This window comes from Macrobrachium nipponense, chromosome 37, assembly GCF_015104395.2.
Source record: "Macrobrachium nipponense isolate FS-2020 chromosome 37, ASM1510439v2, whole genome shotgun sequence".
Lineage (NCBI taxonomy): Eukaryota > Metazoa > Arthropoda > Malacostraca > Decapoda > Palaemonidae > Macrobrachium > Macrobrachium nipponense.
In genome coordinates, this window is record NC_061097.1 from 45018336 (window position 1) to 45043423 (window position 25088).

General features: G+C 35.8%; 1 long non-coding RNA gene across 2 annotated transcripts in view; it reads left to right on the forward strand.

Annotated features, from left to right (window-relative positions):
- LOC135208976 (uncharacterized) overlaps positions 1-24828 on the forward strand; it is a 510553-nt gene extending 485725 nt beyond the window's left edge. For both annotated transcript variants that reach the window (XR_010313262.1, XR_010313263.1), the window contains one exon: positions 24795-24828. This is a non-coding gene — a long non-coding RNA (uncharacterized LOC135208976). The remainder of the gene's footprint in view (positions 1-24794) is intronic.
- The last annotated feature ends 260 nt before the right edge of the window (positions 24829-25088 follow it).

Below are 25088 nucleotides of genomic sequence, written 5' to 3' on the forward strand. Positions count from 1 at the left end.
GGGGGGGGGTGGGGGGGGGGGGGGGGGGGGGGGGGGAGGGGAGGTGGAGGGGAAAGCCCACTGCTAACAGAATAGATATTGTGGAAGCTTTTAGAGAAAAAATGACCATGCCATCAAATACCGGCAGCGGAAGCGTCCCAGATTCAGTTTTAACGTCATCCTACAACGTGGCAATTTTTTTCTCTCTCCCTTTTTTTTCAAGGTTTTGATTTAGATTTTTTACCCAATTTTTTCTTTTACTTTTTTTTTTTTTCTTTACAATGGTGAACTTCAAACATTGGCGATTCGAGACACGTACTCGTCTCTCTCTCTCTCTCTCTCTCTCTCTCTCTCTCTCTCTCTCTCTCTCTCTCTCTCTCTCTTTGATTGTTCTTCAAAGTAATCATAATTCAAAAAGATGTTTTCCTCTCTCTCTCTCTCTCTCATCCGCTCTCTCTCTCTCTCTCTCTCTTTCTCTTGTCATTGAATTTCCAAAATTCCGGAATTTCACTCGGGTATCACAGCGAGAGAGAGAGAGGAGAGAGAGAGAGAGAGATAGTGGTGGGGGGAAGGGGGGGCAGGCCTATCGCGTTTCTTTAGGCTTAGCCCGACATCAATCTTCATATGTTATAGGGGAATCTCTTTGACAGTATATATACATTATATATATAATATATATATATATGTATATATATATATATATATATATATATATATATATATATATATATTAATGTAGTGAATTTGACGCTTACCGAAACTCGTGTATTCATGTATGTATGTATGTTTATGTATGCATACAAAAATAGCGTTCATACACATTCATTCAAGGCGCTGCGAGAAATAATTCTTGACTCCTATTTTTTTTTTTTTTTTTTTGTTTTTTTTTTTTTTTTTTTTTGTGCAGGATGACTCATCTGTCTTCCAGAGTTAATCTTGGAGTGTGTTTTCGGGAAATAAATTCCAGCGAGGGGAATCCATCTCTCTCTCTCTCTCTCTCATGTATATTATATATATATATATATATATATATATATATATATATATATATATATATATATATATGTGTGTGTGTGTGTGTCAAGTATAAAAGGCCCATCAAAGCACCCTGGTATAAAGGACCTGACTATAGTCCTTAGCTTCAAACCAGAGTGTTTTAATTGGCCTTTTTATACGTGAGACGTATCCTGTTTTAACAGAAGCATTTATTTACATATATATATATATAATATATATATATAAATATATTAATATATATATATATATATATTTGCTCTTGAGGAAAAACCAGATTTTTTTTATTGTCTTATTTTTTTTCCACGAATGTTTTATAGCCTTATAAAAAGAGAGAGAGAGAGAGAGAGAGAGAGAGAGAGAGAGAGAGAGAGAGAGAGAGAGAGAGAGGCAAGAGTCATAATCCTTTGTTTCATATAATAAAGGTAATTTAATATTTCCTTATTTACATATATATATATATTATAATATATATAATATATATAGTTATATATAATAGATATGTATGTATGTATTATGTATGTATGTATGTATGTGTATTATATATATATATATATATATTATATATATATATATTATATATGAATATAGATATATATGTATAATAATATATATAATATATATATATATATCTATATATCTCGAGATATATAATATATCTGTATATAGATATATATATATAATATATATATATATTATGATATATAGTATATATATGTATGTATGTATATATGTCGTGTATGTATGTATTGTATATATATACTATATATAGATATATATATTATATATATATATAATAATGTATATATATATATATAGATAATATATATATATATATATATATATCTATATATATATATATATATGGATATATATATATATATATATATAATAGATATATATATATTATATTATATAATTTCTATCTATATATATAATAGATTACTATATATATATAGAGATATATAAGTCTATATATATATATTAGATAATAATATAAATAGATATATATGATCGTATATATATATATATCGATATAATATATTAGAGATATATATATTATAGATATATATATATATATCTATATATATTATATCTATTATATTATATATCTATATCATATATATATATAGATATATATATCTATATATATATATCTATATATATATATAGATATATATATATATCTATATAATATATATATATATAGATATAATATATATATATCTATATATATATATATATATATATTATCTATATATATATATATATATATCTATTATATATATATATATCTTATATATATATATATATATCAATCACGCCCTCAGTAATTTTTGCTTTTCCATTTTTTTTTATTTGCCTCTGGGAAGTCGACCATAACCTGGAATTTTAAAAATAGTTTTTCCAATTCTTTCCTCGTGATCGTGGCGTCTCCAAATGGTCAATGAATGTTATGCGTCCAGTAGAAGGTCGTATTTTGCTTGTATGTATAACATCACGTCATCAATGATTCCTCATTAGGGTTTTATTTTTTATTTTTATTTTTTTGCTTACTTAGGGAGCAAGCCTACAAACTACTTTGTTGTTGTTTTTTCTTCTTCTTGTTCTTGCTGTTGTTGTTCTTGTTGGGGGAGGGGGTTAGGAAAGCCCCCATGGGAAAGCCTAAAAACGTCTGAAAAATGTGTTTCGCGTTGAGTTAAAGATGCGGGAATTTCAGGGTAGGATATTTCTGATTTATTTATTAGAATGAGGATGTAGAAAATAAATGACGTGTATGCTAAAAAGTACAGAACAATTATTTCTGATGAAATATAGCGTTTTTATTTTAATTTTCGTTGGTCAAACAACGCTCTATTTCACCGTAGATTTTAACATGCACCCCAAGTAAGCTTGAGGTCGGATCACGCCTTATCATTTATTATTCTTTTTTTTTCTCCTTCGGTTGGTATGGTTTTAAAAGCAGACAATGTTAAATGATCAGCATATAAAGAATGCAATTATAATGATAATCCAATTTGATAAAGGAAAAATTCGGTGATAATTCAATTTGAGTAATAAAAATACAGTGATAATCCAATTTGAATAATTTTAAAAATTCAGTAATAATCCTATATGAATAATTATCAAAACAATTCAGTGATAATCCAATTTGAATAATTCATAAAAAAAATTCAGTGATAATCCCAATCTGAATAATTTAAAAAATTCAGTGATAATCCAATTTGAATAATTAATAAAAAAAAATTCAGTGGTAATCCAATTTGAATAACTAAAAAATTCAGTGATAATCCCAATTTCCTTCGCCAGCTTTCTTTCAAACATTTCCTGCCATACAAACTATTTACCTTCTCGGGAATATCTTGTGGGTAAATCAAGGAACCGCCTCTGAGCTAATGGCAATCGACTTTCCACACTTTCTCATCCTTATTTTTTCCTATTTTACCCCTTTTTATATAATGGCCTTTTTTCCCCCTTCCCTGGTTCCCTTCCCCACCACCTACCCCACCTCCTGAAGATGGTGGGCCCGTCCTAAGGAAGCGCCCGCCCCCCTCCTGACTAGGAGAAGAAGGTACGAAGTTTATTTATTAATTTAAGGGCCGGGAGATTGGGCGAGAGAATGGAAAGAGGCGCGAGAATTAGGAGGTGCAGCATAGGACGAGAGAAGAGGACAGGAATAAAAGGGGAAGTGGGATAATAATAATGGGTATGGGGGCGAAATGTACGATGTTATTTAAACACTGCCGACGTTTCGGAAGATGTCGGTTTGCATCGTCAGTTACATGTGGTATCGGAGAGAAATATATTTTGTTTGCTAGAAACGTTTTGGAAGATGTCGGTTTCCCTCGTTAGTTACATGTGGTAATGGAGAGAAATATATTTTGTTAGCTAGAAACATTTCGTTTCGGAAGATGTTGGTTTCCATCGTCAGTTACATGTGGTAATGGAGAGAAATATATTTTGCTTACTGGAAACATTTCGGTAAATATCGGTGGTCATCATCAGTTACATGTGGTAACAGTGAGAAATATATTTTATTAGCCGCAGACGTTTCAGATAATATCCTTTTCCATGTTCAGTTCCAAGTGATAATGGAGAGAAATATACTTTATTTACTGCCAACGTTTCGGAAAAGAGCATATTCCATCTTCAGTTCTTCCAAGTGGTCAATGAATATTTGGTTTGCCTCGAGAGAATTATACATCAAGGCACAAGTGAATAACCTGGTAACCTGGACAGGGGAGTATATTCCAGACTTGGGAGAAATTCTCAAGAGATGCATGTTTTAGATTTAGCCGAAGAGTTACGAGGAAATGTCACAGATGTATAATTAATTTAGCACAAGTCAAAACGCTAGGAGAAATTGGTCACTTTGTATAATTTAAACTCAGCTGAAACATTTAGAGGTAGATTAAAGGTGTCATTTTATATATTTTTATACCTAGCTGAAGGCTTCGAAGGACATTGTAATTATATGTTTAAGACTCTTGGAAGCTGGTGACAGATGTGAACATTATTATTTTAAACTGGATAAAAGTTTTGATATTATAATTAAATATGTTGAGACTCTTGAAGGATGGTGACAGATGTGAAAATGTTAATATTTTAAACTTGGTAAAAGGTCTGACATTATAATGTGTTTATTCTTTTGGAAGCTGGAGACCGATGTAAATATTGGTATTTAGTAATCTTTAAACTTGTTAAATGCCTGAGGATGAAAAGATGAAGGTGTGAAACGTTTGGAGGAGGAGGTAGACACACTTTTGAATGTTACCAAATGTTTATAGGGATAAGTAGGGCCATTTTTAACTGCTAAAACGTTTGTAGGTAAAGAACATGCATTAATGTATATGTTTCTGTCATTATTATTATTATTATTATTATTATTATTATTATTATTATTATTATTATTATTATTATTAAAACTGTCGAGCAGATAAAGAAAACCTACGAGTCCTGGAGAAATAGGAGATGACGCTGTGATACAAATGAAAAGATAGTCATCAATTCGAGATAAATGATAAATAGAAAGAATCAGAACCAAAGAGAATCATAGAGAAAAAAATTAATATAAAAGTGTCAGGAAGAATCTGAAGAAAAAATTAGCCATGGAAAAGGGGAGAGGGGGAGGGAAGGAGGGAAACACGAAATAAAAGAGAAGGTGGGAGGGAGAAGGAAAGAAATATGGGATGGGCTTTGAAGAGAGGAATGACACGGGAAAGAAAGAAAGGAAGGGAAAAAGGAGGAGAGATAAAGGCGGCGCCAGAAGAAGTGGTGTAAAATGGAAAGAAAAAATAATGATGAATGGCTAGGAATTACGGAGATAGACGTAGAGAGACACAGAAAAGATGCGATTGATTTTTTTGGCATGGGTTGAAAATCACCAGAAGGGAGGGGAAATCATCCCCTACCCCTCCCCCCTCCCATTACTAACTCCCACCTCTGTACCAGATAAAACTGTCATAAGATAGGGCTACACCAATCACAGACGGAAAATGGAATCAGAGATAAATAAAGGGATAAATTAACATTTTACTGTTCACGTTGAGAGAGAGAGAGAGAGAGAGAGAGAGAGAGAGAGAGAGAGAGAGAGAGAGAGAGAGAGAGACTGCACCCCAGTGAGAGAAATCAGAATTTTTTTAACGTGTGTGCAGAAAAGGGTAACAGCATTTGAATCGAGTTGATTTTGAGATTGGGGTCAAAATTTGAAAACCAGATGAGATTGTTTTAGCTCTCTCTCTCTCTCTCTCTCTCTCTCTCTCTCTCTCTCTCTCTCTCACACACACACACACACACACAAAAAACTGAAAATCAGGCTTTTTTTATCGTTAGAAAAGCAATTCTCTCTCTCTCTCTCTCTCTCTCTCTCTCTCTCTCTCTCTCTCTCTCTCCAAACGCACCCATCTTTTTGAGTCCAACTAAAATGAGTGAAAAACTGAAAATCAGATTTTTTTTGAAGTTACGTAATCAATGTCTCTCTCTCTCTCTCTCTCTCTCTCTCTCTCTCTCTCTCTCTCTCTCTCTGTGGAATAGCCTTTTTTTCCTGCGGTTTGCAAAGTGTGGCGAGTGATTTGCATGGCCGGCTGCCTCTTGGTGCAGCGAGAGAGAGAGAGAGAGAGAGAGAGAGAGAGAGAGAGAGAGAGAGAGAGAAAATAAAAAATAAAAAAAAGCAATTCCGTCAAGTCCTTTTGAATTGTCTTCAGACCGAAGCTTTTTTTTTCCTGTTTTTTTATTCTAAACGTTGTTGTTTTCGCGTCCTTTCCTGCCTTTGTTGATTGCTTGCGAGGCTAGGAAAAATTCTCTCTCTCTCTCTCTCTCTCTCTCTCTCTCTCTCTCTCTCTCTCTCTCTCTCTCTGCTCGTCGCGGTCACAGGTAAAGGTTTTTTTTATGACAGCGATTTTCAAAGAAAGAAAACTGTACCTCTTTTTATGTTAAAAAAAAAACTATACCCCTGTTGACCTAAGCTGGGGAATTAGGTAGTACGTGGTGGTTAGTCGACTAACATGGGACGCAGCTATGGACGGAGAGACTTGTGATAACAGATAACTTGAACGTGTTTATAAACAGGATGAGTTCGGCGAAGCTTTAAGGCTGACCTCTCTCTCTCTCTCTCTCTCTCTCTCAAGAATAAGTAGAGAAATTACTTGTGATGAAGATAGGAACGCTCTACAAAGAGACCTTAACAAAGTATATGATTGGGCAGAGGTAAATAGGATGGTATTTAACTCTGATAAATTTGAATCAATAAATTATGGAGACAGAGAAGGAAAGCTACGTATATCCATATAGGGGACCTAATAATAAAACAATTCACAAATAAGGAAGCAGTTAAAGACCTTGGTGTGATGATGAATAGGAACATGTTATGCAATGATCAAATAGCAATTCTATTGGCAAAATGTAAAGCAAAAATGGGAATGTTGTTACGGCACTTCAAAACAAGAAAAGCTGAACACATGATTATGCTTTATAAAACATATGTTCGTAGTCCACTTGAATATTGCAATATGATATGGAACCCACACTATCAAAAGGATATTGCACAAATAGAGAGTGTACAAAGGTCCTTTACAGATAGAATAGAAGAAGTTAAGGATCTTGACTACTGGGAAAGACTACAATCCTTAAAATTATATAGTCTAGAAAGGAAAAGAGAACACTACATGATAATTCAGGCATGGAAACAGATAGAAGAAATTGTCGAAAACATCATGGAGCTAAAAATATAAGGAAGAGCAAGCAGAGGTAGATTAATAGTGCCCAAAACCATACCAGGAAAAATAAGGAAAGCACACAGGACATTAATCCACTACGCACCAGTATCGGCAGTGCAGCGTCTATTCAGTGCGGTGCCAGCTCATCTGAGGAATATATCAGGAGTGAGCGTAGATGTGTTTAAGAATGAGCTCGACAAATATCTAAGCTGCATCCAGACCATCGAAGATTGGAAGATGCAAGATACCGGAAGATGTACTAGCAACTCTCTGGTAGACATTAGAGGTGCCTCACACTGAGGGACCTGGAGGCAACCCGAACAAGATATAAGGTCTGTAAGGTAAGGTAAGGTAAGGTCTCTCTCCTCTCTCTCTCTCTCTCTCTCTCTCTCTCAAGTCAACCCTGTGTTAACCCATGCAATGGATTGCTGTAGTAAACTGAGAGAGAGAGAGAGAGAGAGAGAGAGAGAGAGAGAGAGAGAGAGAGAGAGAGAGAGAGAGAGAGAGAGCTGTCCTTCTATCCCTCCAATCGACGAAGCTCGTAAATGTGACTCCAGTGTTCGTATATAATCCGAAAGCACTTAGTGAAAGCAATGGAATTGTATCATTTAAAAAATATATATATATTCATATTTATAAATGCAAACAAACATACACACACACACATTCATACATAAGCTTTTGTAGATCAAAATTGTGAGGTGGTGGTGGTTGGTGGGGGGGAGGGGGGGAGGGAGGGGAAGGGGCCTCAAATAAAACCCCGTCTCGTGCATTTGTTGCATTTGGACTCGCAATAAAAGCACGGCTGTATTTCTTCTTCTTCTTTTTTATTTATTTTGTTTTGTTTTTGTGTGTTTATTTATTTATTTATTTTTCTATTAATGGTTGCTTGCATTGTATTCAGCCCCTTTCGGGAAATGGATCTGATTTTTAAATCTCAGATTCTGTGACTTTCAGCCACTAGTGTTCCGGGAAGGGATATATATACATATAATATATAGAGAATAGATATATATATAGAGATATTAGATAATAATAAAGACAAATATCTATGATAGATCTAGTATAGGATAAGATCGATAGATATTATATATAGAATATATACTATATATATTACAACCCCACGCAAACACACACACATATATATATATATATATATATATATATATATATATATATATAGATATGATATGCTATAGTATGTATATACCATATATATATATATATATATATATATATATATATAATATACACATATACACATATGATATATACATATATATACATATATATATATATATATATATATATATACACATTATATATACATATATATATATATATATATATATATATCCACACTTGGGAAACGCTATTTGTAGTATTCTGTTGCATAATAATCTTACTATAACGGGCGTAATGTCTGTCTCTGTCTGTCCGTCTGTCATTCAATCACGGCCAAACGGCTGGTCCGATGGGCGTGGAACTTGGCAGGGTTATAGTGGGGACCCCTAAGATGGTTTATAATGGGGTTTCGTCCTACCTCCCTCCCCCCAGCCTCCGAAGGGGGTGGGGGTGAGAAGGGATTCCCTGAAACGAGGCTGGTTACGCCCGTAGACTTAGTTACTGTACAAATTTTCATACATAATTTCTGTATACATATGTTGGCTAGTAATGATAATAATGTTAATGTGCTACTTGCACCAATAGGTTTTTTTTTTTTTAAATCAAGAGGCCTACGGGACTGGCAACCTATTGGGCCACCCACCCTTTTTTTGGGGGGGGGACCACTTATTTTTAGCCTGAGAAGTCATCGCCAGTGTTCATTGCCCAATATCAAATTTTGATTTTAAAAACACCCTTCTTGAATTCATTTTCTAATTCCTGTTTAATTTCTGTAGCCCAGAAGCTCATGGTCGATACTCACCCCCCAAAACAGTATTTTAATAAAAAGAAGGCGCGATCCAACCTCCAGCGTAAACAGGGCACGTGATAGTCTCTTAAGGTCAGATAGAGGCTTGTTCCACCAACGAAAATTAAAATAAATAAGCTGTATTCTATTAGAAATAATTGTTCTGTACTGTTTTACAGGCATATTATTTATTTTTGACATTTTTGTTCTAATAAATAAATCATAAATATCCTCTCCTAAAATTCTTGTATCTTTAACCCGATGCGAAACGCATTTTTCAGACCTTTTTGGGCTTTTTCCATAGACCTTTCCTACCCCCCATCAATAACAACAATAACGAAACAGTTTGTAGGCTTACTCCCAGAGTAAGCTAAAAAAAATTAATACGCTATATTTTATTAGAAATAATTGTTCTGTACTGTTTAACAGGCATATTATTTATTTTTTTATATTTTCGTTCTAGTAAATAAATCATAAATATCATATCCTAAAATTCTTGCATCTTTTACTCGACGCAAAACGCCTTTTTCAGACCATTTTGGGCTTTTTCATAGACCTTTCCTACCCCCCAAACAAGAACAACAACGATAACAACAAAACAACAAAGTAGTTTGTAAGCTTACTCCCAGAGCAAGCAAAAAAAAAACATTCTTCAATTCATCCTCGATCTTTCTGAATCTCCCATTAAGAAATAAGACCTGAGTTTTAGGTTGCTGCACATTACTTTAATGAACGTTGGTGGTGACGTAAGGCAGAAGAACAGCAAAAACAGCAGCAGCACTTCCTTTTAGGCTGTTAAAAGACTCAATGGCAGAAATCCCCTCCTGGCGGCAGCTGGCAATCTGCTAAGTGGAGGCGCAGCTTCGGAAGTAATGGCAGCATACGCCTCAGTTGCCAGATAGTGCATTGTCATTCGTGTGTGTCATCTCGAGGTGCCATGCGGGGTATTTTTGTTTATTTCCGGGTGAATTGAGTTGCTAGCAAGGTGTGTTCTCCTCGGGGTGTTGTTGAGCTGTTAGGCAGTTGTATTTAATCTTGTCTATTGTTGCTAGCTAGGTATATTTTCCTCATGATCTTGAGTGGCTAGACAGTGTATTTAGCTAGGTATATTTTTATATTTTCCCTATGTTCTGAGTTGCCAGGCAGTGCATTTCATCTCGTCTATTATTCCTAGCAAGGTATATATTTCCCCATGATCTTGAGTTGCTAGACAGTATTTAATCTTATCTATTGTTGCTAGCTAGGTATATTTTCCTCATAGTTTTGAGTTGCTAGGCAATGCATTTAATCTTGCATATTGTTGCTAGTTAGGTATATTTTCCCCTGATCTTGAGTTGCTAGGCAGTGCATTTAATCTTGTATATTGTTGCTAGTTAGAATATTTCCCATGTTCTTGAGTTGCTAACCAGTGTATTTCATCTTCCACATTGAATTTCTAATTCATATACAGTGAATTATCACAATTTATACTTCATCCTAATTCCAGGTAGTGGTTTTCGGATATGCTAAGTTGCCGAGTTGTGCAATATTAATGCATAGTGAGTTGCCAGACATTATATTTCGCAATGTCTCTTGAGTTGCCAGAAAATGTATTTCTCCATAATTATACCTGCAGTTTCTGTTATAATTTCTCGTATACTTTGAGTTGCCAGATATATTTCTTCATAAACCTTGAATTGCCAGACATAGTTCCCTATACATATTGAGTTGCCAAGTAGTATTTTGTGTCTTATATCTTAATTTTCATGGGAGGATACTTGTTCATATACAATGACTATCCCGGTAGTATATTTGCTTACTCCGGGAGTAAGCCTACAAACTATTTTGTTGTTGTTGTTCTTGTTGGGGAGTTGGAAAGGTCTAAGAAAAAGCTTAGAAAGGCCTGAAAAAGGTGTTTTGCGTTAAGATAAAGATACAGGAATTTTAGGATAGGATATTTATGGTGTATTTATTAGAATGAAAATGTCAAAACGAAAAATGTGTATGTTAAACGGTACAGAACAAATATTTCTAATAAAATTAACAAATATTTCTTATAAAATTAATTTTCACTGGTGAAACAACGCTCTATTTGACCGTAGATTTTAGCACGCGGCCCAAGTAAGCTGGAGGTCGGATCACGCCTTGTTTTCTATATTTTTCCATATCTCTTGAGTTGCCTATTATTATTTTTCCGCAAGCAAGACTAACAAACAGGAAGGACTGGGGATCATAAGAAAGGGTCAACAAAAGGAGTGAGAGAATTCCAAATCAAACTGACACTGTGATAAGTGAATTAAGTATTACATTTATATTTGATATATTTAGAGATAAACGTTTCCTGATTTTGGCAGATTTTGTCATTTTTGTGATGGCTAATGTGATTAGTCATAGTGGTGATAATGATAAAAATAATAGTGATAATAAGACATTTATTATTATTTTTTTTTTTTTTTGCTCTATCACAGTCCTCTAATTCGGCTGGGTGGTATTTATAGTGTGGAGTTCCGGGTTGCATCCTGCCTCCTTAGGAGTCCATCACTTTTCTTACTATGTGCGCCGTTTCTAGGATCACACTCTTCTGCATGAGTCCTGGAGCTACTTCAGTGTCTAGTTTTTCCAGATTCCTTTTCAGGGATATTGGATCGTCCCTATGGCTCTTATGATTATGGGTACAATTTCCACTGGCATATCCCATATCCTTCTATTCTATTTTCAGATCTTGATACTTATCCATTTTTTCCTCTCTTTCTCTTCAACTCTGGTGTCCCATGGTATTGCGACATCAATGAGTGATACTTTCTTCTTGATTTTGTCAATCAACGTCACGTCTGGTCTATTTGCACGTATCACCCTATGTGTTCTGATACCATAGTACCCCAGGATCTTTGCCTGATCGTTTCTATCACTCCTTCAGGTTGGTGTTCGTACCACTTATTACTGCAAGGTAGCTGGTGTTTCTTGCACAGGCTCCAGTGGAGGGCTTTTGTTACTGAACCATGCCTCTTTTTGTACTGGTTCTGTGCAAGTGCCGGACATTCGCTTGCTATGTGGTTTATGGTTTCCTTTTTCATATTGCACTTCCTGCATATGGGAGAGATGTTATTTCCATCTATCGTTCTTTGGACTTATCTGGTTATTAGGGCCTGATCTTGTGCCGCTGTTATCATTCCTTCAGTTTCTTTCTTGAGCTCTCCCCTCAGTAGCCATTGCCACGTGTCATCGCTGGCTAGTTCTTTAGTCTGTCTCATGTATTGTCCGTGCATTGGTTTGTTATGCCATTCCTCTGTTCTGCTTGTCTTTCTCCTGTCTCTGTATATTTGTGGGTCTTCGTCTACTTTTATCAGTCCTTCTTCCCATGCACTCTTGAGCCACTCGTCTTCACTGGTCTTCATATATTGCCCCAGTGCTCTGTTCTCGATGTTGACGCAGTCCTCTATGCTTAGTAGTCCCCTCCCTCCTTCCTTTCGTGTTATGTATAGTCTGTCCGTATTTGCTCTTGGGTGTAGTGCTTTGTGTATTGTCATATGTTTCCTCGTTTTCGTTTTCTGGTCTATGTTGTGAAGTTCGCCTTCGTCCATTCCACTATTCCTGCACTGTATCTGATTACTGGCACTGCCCATGTGTTTATGGCTTTTATCATATTTCCGGCGTTGAGTTTTGACTTGAGTATCGCCTTAAGTCTCTGCATATATTCTTTCCTGATCGTGTTCTTCATCTCTTGATGTTTTATATCCCCTCCTTCCATTATTCCCTGGTATTTGCATCCCGTCTCATCTATGTGTTTGATGTCGTTCCCATCTGGTAGCTTTATCCCTTCAGTTCTCGTTACTTTGCCTTTTTGTATGTTGACTATTATTATTATTATTATTATTATTATTTTTTTTTTTTTTTTTTTGTTTTTTTTTTTTTTTTTTTTTTTTTTTTTTTTTTTTTTGCTCTATCACAGTCCTCCAATTCGACTGGGTGGTATTTATATGTGTGGTTCCGGGTTGCATCCTGCCTCCTTAGGAGTCCATCAATTTTCTTACTATGTGTGCCGTTTCTAGGATCACACTCTTCTGCATGAAGGCCCGGAGCTACTTCAGCGTCTAGTTTTTCTAGATTCCTTTTCAGGGATCTTGGTATCGTGCCTAGTGCTCCTATGATTATGGGTACGATTTCCACTGGCATATCCCATATGCCTTCTTATTTCTATTTTCAGATCTTGATACTTATCCATTTTTTTTTCCCTCTCTTTCTCTTCAACTCTGTGTCCCATGGTATTGCGACATCAATGAGTGATACTTTCTTCTTGACTTTGTCAATCAACGTCACGTCTGGGGTCTGTTTGCACGTATCACCCTATCCGTCCTGATACCATAGTCCCCCAGAGGATCTTTGCTTTTATCGTTTTTCTATCACTCCCTCAGGTTGGTTGCTTCGTACCACTTATTACTGCAAGGTAGCTGATGTTTCTTGCACAGGCTCCAGTGGAGGGCTTTTGCAACTGAATCATGCTCTTTTTGTACTGGTTCTGTGCAAGTGCCGGGCATTTCGCTTGACTATGTGGTTTATGGTTTCATTTTTTCGTATTGCACTTCCTACATATGGGGAGAGATGTTATTTCCATCTATCGTTCTTTGTACATATCTGGTTCTTAGGGCCTGATCTTGTGCCGCTGTTATCATTCCTTCAGTTTCCTTCTTAAGCTCTCCCCTCTGTAGCCATTGCCATGTGTCATCACTGGCTAGTTCTTTAGTCTGTCTCATGTATTGTCCGTGCATTGGTTTGTTGTGCCAGTCCTCTGTTCTGTCTGTCATTCTCCTGTCTCTGTATATTTCTGGTCTTCGTCTACTTTTATTAGTCCTTCTTCCCATGCACTCTTTGAGCCCCTCGTCTTCACTGGTTTTCAGATATTGCCCCAGTGCTCTGTTTTCGGTGTTGACGCAGTCCTCTATACGTTAGTAGTCCTCTCCCTCCTTCCTTTCGTGTTATGTATAGTCTGTCCGTATTTGCTCTTGGGTGTAGTGCTTTGTGTATTGTCATATGTTTCCTGGTTTTCTGATCTATGCTGCGGAGTTCTGCCTTCGTCCATTCCACTATTCCTGCGCTGTATCTGATTACTGGCACTGACCCATGTGTATGGCTTTTATCATATTTCCGGCGTTGTGAGTTTTGACTTGAGTAACGCCTTGATGTCTCTGCATATATTCTTTCCGATCGTGTCCTTCATCTCTTGGTGTTTTATATCCCCTCCTTCCATTATTCCCAGGTATTTGTATCCTGTCTCATCTATGTGTTTGATGTTGCTCCCATCTGGTAGCTTTATCCCTTCAGTTCTCGTTACTTTGCCTTTTTGTATTTTGACTAAGGCGCATTTTTCTATTCCAAACTCCATCCTGATGTCCCCAGATACAATCCTTACAGTCTGGATTAGGGTATCTATTTCCTTGATGCTCTTACCATACAGCTTGATGTCGTCCATGAACATCAGATGGTTGATTCTGTTGCCGCTTTTCTTGAGTTGGTACCCGGCATCCATCTTCTGTAGTACTTTTGTCATGGGAATCATGGCTACTACGAAGAGTAGTGGGGACAGTGAGTCGCCCTGGAAGATCCCTCTCCTGATATTAACCTCTGCTAGTCTTATTCCAGAGCTTGTAAGTATTGTATTCCAGTTGCGCATTGTACTTTTTGAGGAAGCTGATGGTGGTTTTCCTCTGCCCCATATATTTTCAGGCATTCTATTAGCCATGTGTGGTATCATGTCGAAGGCTTTCTTATAGTCTATCCATGCCATGCTTAGGTTGGTTTTCCTTCTCCTACTGTTCTTCATTACCATTTTGTCTATCAGGAGCTGGTCTTTTGTGCCCCTACACTTCCTTCTGCAGCCTTTCTGTTGGTGGGGGATGGTGTTTGTCTCCTCTAGGTAATTGTATAGCCTTTCACTGATGATACCTGTTAGTAACTTCCACAATATTGGTAGGCAGGTGATAGGCCTGTAGTTACTGGCTATATTTCCCTTATTATTATTATTATTATTATTAATTATTATATTATTATTATTATTATTTATTATTATTATTATTATTATTATATTTTTAATAATAATAATAATAATAATAATAATAATAATAATAATAATAATAATAAATATATACAGAGACAGGAGAAAGACAAAAAGAACAGAGGACTGGCACAACAAGCCAATGCACGGACAATACATGAGACAGACTAAAGAACTAGCCAGCGATGACAATTGGCAATGGCTACAGAGGGGAGAGCTAAAGAAGGAAACTGAAGGAATGATAACAGCAGCACAAGATCAGGCCCTAAGAACCAGATATGTTCAAAGTACGATAGACGGAAATAACATCTCTCCCATATGTAGGAAGTGCAATACGAAAAATGAAACCATAAACCACATAGCAAGTGAATGCCCGGCACTTGCACAGAACCAGTACAAAAAGAGGCATGATTCAGTGGCAAAAGCCCTCCACTGGAGCCTGTGCAAGAAACATCAGCTACCTTGCAGTAATAAGTGGTACGAGCACCAACCTGAGGGAGTGATAGAAAACGATCAGGCAAAGATCCTCTGGGACTATGGTATCAGAACGGATAGGTTGGGTGATACGTGGCAAATAGACCAGACGTGACGTTGATTGACAAAGTCAAGAAGAAAGTATCACTCATTGATGTCGCAATACCATGGGACACCAGAGTTGAAGAGAAAGAGAGGGAGAAAAATGGATAAGTATCAAGATCTGGAAAATAGAAATAAGGAAGGATATGGGATATGCCAGTGGAAATCGTACCCATAATCATAGGAGCACTAGGCACGATCCCAGGATCCCTGAAAAGGAATCTAGAAAAACTAGAGGCTGAAGTAGCTCCAGGTCTCATGCAGAAGAGTGTGATCCTAGAAACGGCACACATAGTAAGAAAAGTGATGGACTCCTAAGGAGGCAGGATGCAACCCGGAACCCCACACTATAAATACCACCCAGTCGAATTGGAGGACTGTGATAGAGCAAAAAAAAAAAAAAAAAAAAAAAAAAAAAAAAAAAAAAAAAAAAAAAAAAAAAAAAAATAAATAAAAAAAATAATAATAATAATAATAATAACCAAAAGAAAAAAATAAACACATGGGCAGTGTTCCAGTAATCAGATACAGCGCAGGAATAGTCGAATGGACGAAGGCAGAACTCCGCAGCATAGATCAGAAAAACCAGGAAAACAAATGACAATACACAAAGCACTACACCCAAGAGCAAATAGACGGAGACTATACATAACACGAAAGGAAGGAGGGAGAGGACTACTAAGTATAGAGGACTGCGTCAACATCGAAAACAGAGCACTGGGGCAATATCTGAAAACCAGTGAAGACGAGTGGTTAAAGAGTGCATGGGAAGAAGGACTAATAAAAGTAGACGAAGACCCAGAAATATACAGAGACAGGAGAAAGACAGAAAGAACAGAGGACTGGCACAACAAACCAATGCACGGACAATACATGAGACAGACTAAAGAACTAGCCAGCGATGACAATTGGCAATGGCTACAGAGGGGAGAGCTAAAGAAGGAAACTGAAGGAATGATAACAGCGGCACAAGATCAGGCCCTAAGAACCAGATATGTTCAAAGTATGATAGACGGAAATAACATCTCTCCCATATGTAGGAAGTGCAATACGAAAAATGAAACCATAAACCACATAGCAAGTGAATGCCCGGCACTTGCACAGAACCAGTACAAAAAGAGGCATGATTCAGTGGCAAAAGCCCTCCACTGGAGCCTGTGCAAGAAACATCAGCTACCTTGCAGTAAGAAGTGGTACGAGCACCAACCTGAAGGAGTGATAGAAAACGATCAGGCAAAGATCCTCTGGGACTATGGTATCAGAACGGATAGGGTGATACGTGCAAACAGACCAGACGTGACGTTGATTGACAAAGTCAAGAAGAAAGTATCACTCATTGATGTCGCAATACCATGGGACACCAGAGTTGAAGAGAAAGAGAGAAGGAAAAGGTGGATAAGTATCAAGATCTGAAAATAGAAATAAGAAGTATGGGATATGCCAGTGGAAATCGTACCCATAATCATAGGGGCACTAGCACGATCCCAAGATCCCTGAAAAGGATCTGGAAAAACTAGAGACTGAAGTAGCTCCGGCCTCATGCAGAAGAGTGTGATCCTAGAAACGGCACACATAGTAAGAAAAGTGATGGACTCCTAAGGAGGCAGGATGCAACCCGGAACCCCACACTATAAATACCACCCAGTCGAATTGGAGGACTGTGATAGAGCGAAAAAAAAAAAAATAAAAAAAAAAAAAAATAATAATAATAATAATAATAACAGCTAAGTTCATTCATCATAAATCACAACCAGACAAAATTAATTCTAAGGACCCAAAGTCCCACGTTTGGAGTCATTCGGGACGGAAAAACCCTTTTCCAGACCCCCCACCCCCAACGCCCAACCCCCTTTCCCCAACCCTATTCCCCAGGCACTGGAACGAGAGCAAATTCCTAAACAGCGGGAATGTCTGGTTCCTAAACGTCGTGGATGCTGGAACTCGCGTAAGAGGGAAATCTGTATTGTGTCCCAGACTTGCCCAGGGCAGACGGGGGGCGGGGTGGGGAGGGGGGAGGATTCAAACACTCAGACATTGGGCTGTGGAGTGTTTCTGAGTCTAATGTCTGATGTATTTGTTTGTGTTTTGCATCTATTGTTTTCATTTCATCTATTGTTTTCGTTTCATCTATTGTTTTTGTTTCATCTATTGTTGTTGTATTAGAAGCCAAATATGGTTTTAGCAGCGTGGGTGTGTGTATTTCCGTTCAGGTATTGCATACCTGTAATTAGTGGGATCTTTCATTCCTGACCTTCAGGTTTTGCTCTCTCTCTCTCTGTCTCTCTCAGCCACTGACAGAAAATCCCAGGAACTTTCCTCGGATGATGAATGTTATCGACATCCCTGTTGAGAGTAAGCACCATTATCGTAGATCGCAAAAGGACTGTCTGGCTGTCTGTCTGTCTGTTTCTTTGTCTGTTTTCTTTTTGTCTGATCGCTGAGTGAGAGAGAGAGAGAGAGAGAGAACACTGTCAGGTATATAGCTGACTTATGAATTATTTAAGGAATAGGAGAAACAGTGTGTAGGGAAAGAGAGAAAAACGGATGAGAGAGAGAGGAGAGAGAGGAAAAAGGTGTGGAGAGAGAGAGAGAACATTATCAGGTATATCATTCTAATGATTGATATAACTATTGAATTGGAGAAACAGTTGTTAGAGAGAGAGAGAGAGAGGGGAGGAGAGGAAAAGAGAGAGAGAGAGAGGAAAAAGAGATTTTTTTTTTTTTGGGCGAAGGAATGGAAAGGAAAGAAATTGGAGGAGAGACGAGAGAGAAAGGTCTATCATTTCTATTGCATAGATTTAACTTATGAATTGGTTAAAAACATCAGAAACAGTAGTTAGAGAGAAGAGAGAGAGAGAGAGAGAGAGAGAGAGAGAGAGGACTGCAAGAGAAACCACTTGAAAGAGACTTTAATTTGCTGAATTATTTAAACGGCGTTGCAAACGCAAAGGTCATAGGTTGAGGAAGAAAACCGGTGCGATTAAATGGAGATAAAGGTATGACAATGAGAGAGAGAGAGAGAGAGAGAGAGAGAGAGAGAGAGAGAGAAATGGCCTGTCTGTCTACCTTCTGTATCATTCAGAGCCATAAATAAGTCAGCTGCATTGTATTTCCAGGGGTCTCTCTCGCTCTCTCATCTCTCATCTCCTCTCTCCTCCTCTCTCTCTCTCTCTCTCTCTCTCTCTCTCTACCAAGAATAAAGATGAAGGCGCTAAAGGGGATGAAGAAAAATACTTTGGTTTCGTATGATGGTTATTATTTTTTACCAAAATTTTTTTTTATACTAGCTAATTTTTTTTTTTTTTTTTTTTTTTTTTTTTTTTTGCATTTTTCCCGAAAACAAGGTCAAGTTGTTTTTTTATATCTCGTGTTTTTTATCTGAGTTTTTTTCATGAAAATTGTACAGATATATTTAGGATTCCGTTTGTTTTTCCCGTTTCTTCTCAGAGTTTTTTCAGACTGTATCCAAACTGTTAAGTTTTTTCTGTTTTTATTTTTTATTTATATTTTTAGATTGTCCCCACACCTACTGACATTTCTGTACCTTTCTCTTGTTACTTTTATTTCCGGGTCTTTTTTTCTTTTTTCAAAGCTGTTTGATTTTGATTTTCTTTTTATTTTTAATCTTTTTAATTTTTTAAATCTTATATTTATATATATACAATATATATATATATATATAATATATAGATATATATATATATATATATATATATATATATATATATTTAGAATATTTTCTCTGAAGTTGCTATGTCTAAATTAAAATTTATATATTGGTATTTGGCATTATTTTAGTAATTCCTTTTCCATTTCTTATATTTTTGATAAGTTTTAAATCTCATTTCTTATAAGCCTTTATATATATATATATATATATATATATATATATATTAGTATATATATATTATATATATATATATAAAATATTCCTCTATTCGTTAAATTAACCCCCTTACCTCTCACCCCAGTCACCCTCCCATCCCCATCCCGCCCCTCGCCCCCCCACCCCATCTCTTAGACGAAGGGGCGGTGTAAAACAAAAGACGAGAAAAGAAAATACATTATGGAAGAATATTAGTATTCTCCGATGGTACGGTAAAAGGAGTCGGCCATTTCTTATATGTAAAGGCCTCGTCAATAAGGCAATCTCTCTCTCTCTCTCTCTCTCTCTCTCTCTCTCTCTCTCTCTCTCTCTCTCTCTCTCTCTCTTTTAATCTGTTTTCAACTACAGAGAGAGTTTTTGTCCTTATTTAAAGTAGGACTGTAGTCTTTTCTTTGGCAAAATATTTATAAACCTCTGACTTAGAAGAAGTATCTTTTGTATAAGAATACACATCAACAAAAATATTAGAGAGATTATACAGCTTCATACGTATCGTATCTATCACGAAATTATTGTCTACCTCACCTTTGGATCGAACCCAGGTTTCTTTCTCAGGAAATGGGAGGCATGCAGGGCCTACCAGCTGACCCACGTACGTGATTGCGCGTTGTTATTTATCACTTAATCTATTGATAATAATAATAATAAATAATAATAATAAATAATAATAATAATAATAATAAATAATAACAAAATAATAATAAGAATAAGGATTGTATCTGGGGACATCAGGATGGAGTTTGGAATAGAAAAATGCGCCTTAGTCAACATACAAAAGGGCAAAGTAACGAGAACTGAAGGGAGCAACATCAAACACATAGATGAGACAGGATACAAATACCTGGGAATAATGGAAGGAGGAGATATAAAACACCAAGAGATGAAGGACACGATCAGGAAAGAATATATGCAGAGACTCAAGGCGATACTCAAGTCAAAACTCAACGCCGGAAATATGATAAAAGCCATAAACACATGGGCAGTGCCAGTAATCAGATACAGCGCAGGAATAGTGGAATGGACGAAGGCAGAACTCCGCAGCATAGATCAGAAAACCAGGAAACAAATGACAATACACAAAGCACTACACCCAAGAGCAAATACGGACAGGACTATACATAACACGAAAGGAAGGAGGTGGAGAGGACTACTAAGTATAGAGGACTGTGTCAACATCGAAAACAGAGCACTGGGCAATATCTGAAAACCAGTGAAGACGAGTGGCTAAAGAGTGCATGGGAAGAAGGACTAATAAAAGTAGACGAAGACCCAGAAATATACAGAGACAGGAGAAAGACAGAAAGAACAGAGGACTGGCACAACAAACCAATGCACGGACAATACATGAGACAGACTAAAGAACTAGCCAGCGATGACAATTGGCAATGGCTACAGAGGGGAGAGCTAAAGAAGGAAACTGAAGGAATGATAACAGCGGCACAAGATCAGGCCCTAAGAACCAGATATGTTCAAAGTATGATAGACGGAAATAACATCTCTCCCATATGTAGGAAGTGCAATACGAAAAAATGAAACCATAAACCACATAGCAAGTGAATCGCCCGGCACTTGCACAGAACCAGTACAAAAAGATGCATGATTCAGTGGCAAAAGCCCTCCACTGGAGCCTATGCAATAAACATCAGCTACCTTGCAGGTAATAAGTGGTACGAGCACCAACCTGAAGGAGTGATAGAAAACGATCAGGCAAAGATCCTCTGGGACCTATGGTATCAGAACGGATAGGGTGGGATACGTGCAAACAGACCAGACGTGACGTTGATTGACAAAGTCAAGAAGAAAGTATCACTCATTGATGTCGCAATACATAGGACACCAGAGTTGAAGAGAAAGAGAGGGAAAAAATGGATAAGTATCAAGATCTGAAAATAGAAATAAGAGATATGGATATGCCAGTGAAAATCGCCTACCCATATCATAGGAGCACTAGGCACGATCCCAAGATCCCTGAAAAGGAATCTGGAAAAACTAGAGGCTGAAGTAGCTCCGGGCCTCATGCAGAAGAGTGTGATCCTAGAAACGGCACACATAGTAAGAAAAGTGATGGACTCCTAAGGAGGCAGGATGCAACCCGGAACCCCACACTATAAAATACCACCCAGTCCAATTGGAGGACTGTGATAGAGCAAAAAAAAAAAAAAAAGAAAAAAAAAAAAAAAAAAAAAAAAAAAAAAAAAAAAAAAAATAATAATAATAAATAATAAATAATAATAATAATAATAATAATAATAATGTAGAAACAAATCCACAGGTATGTAAATGTACATATATTTCAATTTAAAAACAGCAAAGATAGCTTTCGGGAATCTGTTCGGTTCCCGAAAGCTATCTTTGCTGTTTTTAAATTGAAATATATGTACATTTACATACCTGTGGATTTGTTTCTCCATTTGAAGACTCGTGCTACTATAAGGATTTTTTTTTAATAATAATAATAATACTTTAATTATATAAATACAATCAAGAGCTCTTAAATGTCACGGTTTTTCCACAATACTCCACAGAAAAAGTTACCACACGAGATGAGATAAACACTGTGACGACGGTGTTTTCGAAAAACCAGGACGCGTTTGCGCAACTATTATTTCACCCCACACTTGCGAGAGGATTCCCACTTCCTGCCTATTATTTTTTCCCCTGAAAGGCAAGTGTAACAAGAGAAGAAGAAGAAGAAGAAGGAGAAGAAGAAGAGGAAGGGCGTCTTTTCTTTGTTGTGTTGTGGCTTCTTTCTCGTGAGTTTCTGTAACGTCAAGAATGTGTATTCGGTCGCCAATCGAAGTTAGCTCGAGCTATTTCATAAATTTTCGTACTCAGACGTCAACAAGAGTCTCTCGTCTCTTTAGCTTATGGTGCTTCACTATACCCTGCTCGGGAATGATGAGTTAAAAGCCGCAGTAATGTATATGAGACTGTATTTTTCAAAATACAAAAAAGGGTTTTAAAAAAACAGGGAGCTTTTGACTATTTAAACTTTTCTGTATTTTGAAAAATACAGTCTCATGTACATTACTGTGGTCAAGAGTCTCTTTCCTTATAAAAGTAAATCTTAATACTTCTTTATTTCACAGAAATATGTCTTTGCAAGGTAATGGATGTTATTTACATTTTTAATACCATTTTAGGTCAATTTAACCAGCAAACTAGCCATTAGGAAGAAGTTTGAGATACTGGTGAAACGGGGAAATTATTGTAAAGTAGACAGTGTGAACATCTGTTTCATAATCCGACGGAATTATTATTGGCACGACGTACTAATGTATGTTCAAACTGATATATTTCACTCTTAGAAGCACTTCCACGTCATTTTGTCTCTCAGCCATGCACACATCTGTGAGAGGTTGTCAGAACTGGTGAAATAATTTGATAGCATCTTAAGAAATAATTTGATAGTATCTTAAAATGGAAAATATTAAACTTTCTTTTCGCACCAATTGCGTCACCATTGTTTACGAAGTATTAATGTTTTTGTAAATATATTCAGTACACATTTTCGTACGTGCAATAACATCCATCTACCAGTTAAACAGTATATAGAGGTTGGAGTGAGTGATATAATAATCAGCCATTATTGTGGGAAAAAATTATCAAATGTTTTAGCATCTTTAGAAATAAAGATTTAATGTTTGTGTAAATATATTTAATACTCATTTTGGCATGGGCAATTGCATCTGTCTACCAGTTAAACAGTATTGAGAAGTTGGAGTTAACGATAGAAGAATCAGCCATTATTGTGAAAAAAAATTATCAAATGCTTTAACATATTTAAAAATAATTTTTTTTTCTAAATTCCAAAAATTCTCAGGCAGCGTAACACACTACAAGTCAAAGCAAACCAATGGATCACGTGACATGTGACCCAACATGCGACCTAGTCTCGCAGTGTTGCCACCACGGGGTCCAACGGCATTCTAAGACGACCTTATTTGCAATGCAATTCACGCTCACGTCTCCAGACGCGCCTTGGTTGGCTGAAGGTGTTTGTAGACTCCGCTAATGAATTGACTTGTGGGTCACGCGCGCACCTCATTATTATTTTGTTTGTGATTCATTTTTTTTTCATTTGTTTTTTATATATTTTGTATTCTTTTTGTTTGATATTAGTTTTTCACTTTCTTTATTGTTGCTGTTACATAGGGAATGTTTATCCTCATTATTATTTTGTTTGTGATTCAATTTTTTTTATTTTTTTTATATATTTTGTATTCTTTTTGTTTGTTATTAGTTTTTCACTTTCTTTATTGTTGCTATTACAGGGAATGTTTATCCTCATTATTATTTTGTTTGTGATTCAATTTTTTTTATTTGTTTTTTATTTATTTTGTATTCTTTTTGTTTGTTATTAGTTTTTCACTTTCTTTATTGTTGCTGTTAAATAGGAAATGTTTATCCTCATTATAATTTTGTTTGTGATTCATTTTTTCATTTTTTATATATACATATTTTTTAATCCTTTTGTTTGTTATAAGTTTTTCACTTTTTATTGTTGCTATTACAGAGAGAATGTTTTGTAAATGAACAATCTTTTCGTATTTTGAAATTTCTTTTCCACTTTAAAAATTGCACCTCATTATTATTTTGTTTATGATTCATTTTTTCTTGTGTTTTTTTATACATTTTTATTCCTTTTGTTTGTTATTAGTTTTTCACTTTTTTATTGTTTCTTTTACAGAGACAATGTTTTGTAAATAAACAATCTTTTCGTATATTGAAATTTATTTTTCACTTTAAAAATCATTTGCTTATCATTCATTTTTTATTTGTTTTGTTTCTTTTTAATATTTTTATTAATACAAAGAAAACTTTGTGTAAAAGAACATTGTTTTCTTATGTTGAAATTTATTTTTGACTGCAAAAATTGTTTGTTTATAATTCGCCTGTCCCTATTTATTGTTTGTTATCCATTTTTCATTTATTTATTAGATATTCTTATTAATGTTATTCCAAACAGATTTTGTGTGAAATCTGGCTGGTTTTCTTGTCTTGCAAAACGTTAAAGATTATTTGTTTATAATTCACCTCTTCTTTGTAAATTAGCTTTGTTTTGCGTGTTTTCATTATACCGTATCTTATTTATATAGCTATTTTGTTTGTGTATTTTAATAACATTTTTTCATTAGCTTATTCAGTGCAGGTTATAATTATGTCTCTTTTCTTTGTGTACAGGTCTACATGGATAGATGGAACTTATAAGTAAAGGTAAGATACAATTTATACTTATGTCACTTTTAAGTAACTATATATATATATATAAATATATATATATATATATATATATATATATATATATATATGCTATACAAACATATTCATATAAATGTACATGTAAAAATATGTATATATATAGATATATATGTCTTTGTCTACATAAATGTATACATATACATATGAATATATAAAAATACGTATGGTACGTATATCTATATATGTATGGCCATACACGTATGATTCCTTGTACAA